The sequence below is a fragment of the Cyprinodon variegatus genome, unplaced genomic scaffold (assembly GCF_000732505.1).
Source record: "Cyprinodon variegatus isolate N-32 unplaced genomic scaffold, C_variegatus-1.0 Scaffold922, whole genome shotgun sequence".
Lineage (NCBI taxonomy): Eukaryota > Metazoa > Chordata > Actinopteri > Cyprinodontiformes > Cyprinodontidae > Cyprinodon > Cyprinodon variegatus.
This window is the reverse complement of record NW_015151375.1, coordinates 174,454-180,075: the sequence shown is the minus strand read 5'-3', so window position 1 is coordinate 180,075 and position 5,622 is coordinate 174,454.

Below are 5,622 nucleotides of genomic sequence, written 5' to 3'. Positions count from 1 at the left end.
GGGAAATACGGACGTTCGGTCACCCTAGTTAACTATTTATGACTCCATAATCACAAGAGAAGATGTGCAGTCATGTGACGATTGTCTGTTGTTGTTTTTTTTGTTGTTGTTTTTTTATGTAATACAAAATGAGTGGATAATCTAAATATTTTGAACATTTAGATGAGGAGTTTAAACATTGGTAGATTTCAAAATGTTTTCTTGTTGAAGTGCAGGATCCATATGATTTGCCTGCTAGCTTGTCTTCACAGATTCAAGTCTGCCATCCATCGGACATAACTGTCATGATTTTATCTAAAGCTTGGACCCACATGCAGTGAAACCAAATCAGAGAGACACAGATGAAAAGTTTAACAGGTTTTATTGAAGAAATTAAGCTCGGGGCAGCGTTGCTCTGAACTCTGCTCAGCCGGTACTGGAAGGTGAGGGAAAGACAGACTATTAGTTCAGGCTCAGTGGGAAATTTCATTCGTTGATTTGAAGAAGAGGATCTGGTTGTTGACTCACGTTTCCAGAGAAGTGAAGGATCTTTGACTCCAATCTGTGTGTTGTTTTACAGAGTTTGTCTGATTCGATGGAGGGCGGAACAGGGTTTACTCAGAACTCGGACGGTGTAGGTGAACGGAGACGCTGATTGCCACTCAGATTTCCTGCTGTACTTGAACAGGTCGTAGTGAAGATGATTCCCTTGCTCAGAGAGTAATTTCAACGTCCTCTCAAGGAGACTGGATCCAAACCTCCTGTTTGAATCCCTGGCTCAGTTTTAAGGCTCAGTTGATCCCTCCTGGGAGAGGAGGTCCGAAAAGGTCCAGTTTGCAGGATGACTTCCTGCCGAGAGGCAAAGACAAAAAAACAAATTTAAAACTCAGGTAGACAAGAACTCAGTCTTACTCAGCGAAAACTCAGCTTGGCTAGAGTACCAAAAACTGGCAAACACTCTGGCGTCGAGGTAGTGGCAATGAGCAGCTTAAGAGCACTCCGTTAACGAGGTAACCGTCAGCAGGTGTGTGAGGAGGCGGACCGGAACCAGGCGCCTCCTGTTGGTGGAAGGGAGGCAACACAAAAACAAAAACACAGACTGGAGCCATGACAATAACAAAATCACCTTCCAACATTGCTACGTTTATCTGGTGAACTAAAAAACTACTTTTCAGGAAAAGCACTGAAGGAAAATGTAAATTCCTGGAGGTATTTTGTGTCAGGATGGGTCAGTGTTCAACTATGGAACATATTTAAAAAAGCTACAGTTTTTAGTCAGGTTGAAGGTCAGTGCCTAATTTATTGTAAATTATTATTATTATTTATTGAGAAAGCATCACTGCATCTAAATTGGGAGGTAAAAGAAATGTCTCCTTCTTCTACAAAGAGGTTGTTTAATTATTTCAGACTGGGAGGTTTTCTTCCGAACAGGACAAAAGATTAAACTCTCCACTTGTTGTTGACTTGCATCAGACGTTATATCTGCATCTGTCTAAATGAAAAAAATTCTCCACAAAAATCAACTGCACATATACAAAGCCGGGCATACAGTGTACAATATATTCAATCCTTATACTCAACTACAGCACAAACTGTACGATGGTTTAAAAGTTTACAGCTCACAATGTAGGTTCTTACACTGTACGGCCCAATGCTCTGATGGAATCTACCTGCTCACACTGCACGTCCAAAAACAACTTCGAGAGATGGTGCTGGTGCAATGCTAGAGGTTCTGGTGAATAGATTCATAGATGCCTGTAGCTCCGCTTCAACAGCAGGATTTTCCCACAAACACCTCATGAAGGCCGACTAAATTTCAAACATGTTTGATTTTCTTCCAACTTTACAAATCCTGATTGCGAGGTTGTCGTGAGTGGCTCATTGCCCCTCGTTGCCCCCGGTGTACTATGCAACGCAGGATGCACGATGAGGCTTAAAGTCAGCCCGATTGAAAAAAGTCTCACACAACTGGAGAATAAGCCTGAAAAGGGCAAAAAGTCGTACAGTGTTCTTAACCGTTTAAGAAGTGTTTGTTGAAATTCTGTTAGTTGTCGTTGATTGCCGCCTCCGTCTCTTTACAGCAGCCATCCATCTGGAATCCTTTTTTGTGTCTTTAGGGAAGCAATAAAGTGAAATTTCATCCTTTCTTCGTTGTCCATTACTACACCCGTATTCTGAACATGAGATTACCATGTTTTTGTAGGTGTTTCTTATGTAACATGGGAAAAAAAAATTGCTGTTGGTCGTGTTACCTGTATATGCAACTTTAGCGTTTAACTTTTTATGTGAGCTCTATTTCTTGTGTTCACGTGCAGTTTAACTGCTTAGGAAACACAGGATCCCTTTTCATCATTCTGTTTCATTATATCTTTTCTTCCATTCTGCAGTATTTTTTTTGTTCAACCATTAACTTTATGCTCTATCTTCTTTTTCTCGTTGAAATAGCTTAATCTGGTCTCTTCCTGTTTTGCTGTGACACCATCCAGATGAAAAATATCAGCTGTGCTGCCATTAACGCCGGAGCTCTTCTGCCATGTTGTTTGTTTCCCATGACAGGGTCGTCTGTGGAGCCAGTGGACAGTTACCTTTTGTATTTTCACTTCTTTCTACATGTCTGCATCTTTCTTCTTGAACCGAAGTAGGGCTCAGCAGATGGCTGATTACATTAAGCTGTAACAATCTCAGAATATTGGACCCCGAATTCAAGGCGAGACAGGCAGTGGGAAAGTTCAAAGCATTTATTTACTAACAGGTGCGCAGGGCTGCTCGTCTGCTGCGGGGCGGATCTCTGCAAAGATGGGAGAATACAGGTCAGTGACTGGATGTGGAGCTTAACATGACTTGGAGCAAAGTCACTGACCTGATTCAAAGTTCAGTCCGTTCGCGGAGGTTTGACCGCAGTTGCGGCGGGTGACGCCCCCAGAGTTCCTAGAGAGCGAGCAGCAGATGCCGAGCAGCAACAGAGTTCAGAAGGGAAATCCAAGGCCGAAGTCAGGAGACAGTTCCAGGTTCAGAAGCCGGTAGAATCCAGGACCAGATAGGACAAACAGAGCAGACAGGGGCAAGGCAAAAACTCGAAATCCTCAGGGCAGAAACTGGTCAAAATCAAGAAAACAGACAGACTAAGGATTGACAGGAAACGTCTCACCAAAACACTCGAATAACTTGGCCCAGATGGGAGGCAAACACACAAATAATATAGTAGAGGAACCAGGTGGAAATGATCTGCGATAATCAGCCGCAGAACCAATTAGACAGGGGTTTAAGGAGCAAAGGAAAAAACCAAACCATCAGCGCCAAGATCATGGCATAAGCCTGGTTCTGTTAGAGGTTTTTTCCTGTTAACAAAGAGTTTTCCGCTCAACTGTCACTACAAGCATGCTTAGTGTGCGGGATTGCTGTCGAGTCAATAAGCCCATCCAATCAGCTGGTTGTTTTTAGATAGAAAACTGAACCAATCTGACTGCATGATGTGGCTGAATTGCCCTTATAAAGGGCATTGAGATGACATGAATTGGGGCTATATGAATGAACTGAAATGAATTGAATTGTGTTTTTATTTTTTCTCTTGTGCCTGTCATGAAAAGCAAATGGCAGTAGATGTGCAGACTTCTGGTAACATCACTGAGATGTGTACATTGTTGGACAGTTTTTTATGCTCCAAAATCCACAAAAACTGCCACACAACATACCAATTAGATGTTATTGATCTTCTCTTAAAGTTACTGGCAGATGCACGTTTCAATTAACATATTTCTTCATAACTACACGCTTAGAGATTATGACATGATTTCAGTATGGAACACCGGTAATGCCAAAAGTTATTTTCTGTGTTCTTTGGCTCAGTGCAGCATGTCTTATGGAGATCAGGCCTCACTTTCTGTCCGTAATTTCACTATAAAAATATGTCTTTGCAGAAAATATTACCAAACAAAAAAATCTAGTTGCAGTTCAAATAAAGTAAAAGGTTCTAACATTGGATAGTGTTGCTAAGTGTGACATTAAGTTTCATCTTTTTGGAGGCATGGAAAAAGGTAAGGAAAGGAAAAGGCTTAAGCTGTTTGTATTGACACAGACGCTATTGATGTGTCAAAAGCAAATATTTCCTTAGCGTATTTGTTTAAGATATATATAGATTACATTATAATGACCTATTACCGTGCAAGAGAATCAATCTGCTAAAGCAGTATGCTACAGACTGTTTGCTGTGTTCAGCATAATGAATTGCATGAATTGTGATCATTTTTTATCTCTTAGGTTAAAGAAGTTATCATGAATATTTTGACAAAGAGGGGGATGTGTTTATCAAACAGCATTTAGAATTCTTCTTTTATTTACTATCAATGAAGAAATGATGCAACAATATGTCCTGCTATTTTCAAAAGAATATATAAATGGAGGCCAAGAACTGCTGTCGTTAAATATTCTAATTATAGGCAACTTCTTTCTTATGACATTTCTATTGACTTAAGATCATTTTAACAGAAATAATAAGACACAGAGTGGGCTCTACCTGGACAGTTTTCCAATTTCATAATCCCGATCATATAGGACCAGTTATGGGACAGATATTTCTTGTTCTAACAAAATTGCATGCAAGTCCACAAAACAACGTGTGCGAGAAGAAGTTTAGTGTTTTAAAATTGTGATCTGCTAATACAGAATCCAGTCTACATGCAATAGACTGCCCTAAAGGTAAACTAGATCTCAGATTATGAGCCAAATATTTAGGTTGAGTGCTGGTCATCAAATTTACTTCTATTGGTTTTTAAAATATCTTGTGAGTATTTTTTACTTAAACATCACAACTAAAAGAACTATGAGATAAATTAAGCTATCTTTCGCTTTGATTAGTCTAACCTTTGCAAAAGGGATATAACTAAATCCCACAGTTTATAGAAATAACATTTACTCATCTATAAATAAGGTGTACTCATAGTTTCAACATTAAAATTGGGGTTGTTTCTCAATGTACTCACTCACATCTTTCTTTTTATTGGTCCCAGATAAGTTCTGCAGATGCTGAAGAGAGTTTTCTATTGTGGAGCAAAGAATAACAGCAGCAGCGGAAGTCCCAAAGTCCCAAACTTGCACAAATGCGCACACAGTCGACACGTGCAAACACGTCTGTGAACGTGTTCCCCCAGCTGCTCAAAGAACATTTTGTAATGTTGCATGCTGGAACGCACATCATATCAGATATTCTCCCATTTATTATTCAGACATTTCGACCATTCAACTACTATATAAGAATCCTATACTGGAAAAAAAACTTTCTGTATCCTCTCAACTCTTGCAGTCTGAAGACAATTGTAGATTTACACATAGATTACCACAGCTGGAACTAGTTTAACTGCAGTTACTTAAACTACCTGTTTCAATCTCAAAGGAGTCATACGGGTATAGAGCTCATCAGCCAAGTAACATTCTGAATAAGGTCCCTGAACTATCACAGTTGCAAGAGTTTATTAAACAAACAAAATTGACTTGTTACTGGGGGGTTTAAAAGTGTGACATAAAGTCAGGTTTTGGAATGTCAGAACTTTGCGGATTCTAGGCAAAACATGTGAAAGGCTATATAATTGTGCTGTGAGAGCTGCAAGATATTTTTTATATCAATATAATATTTAGATATCATATACT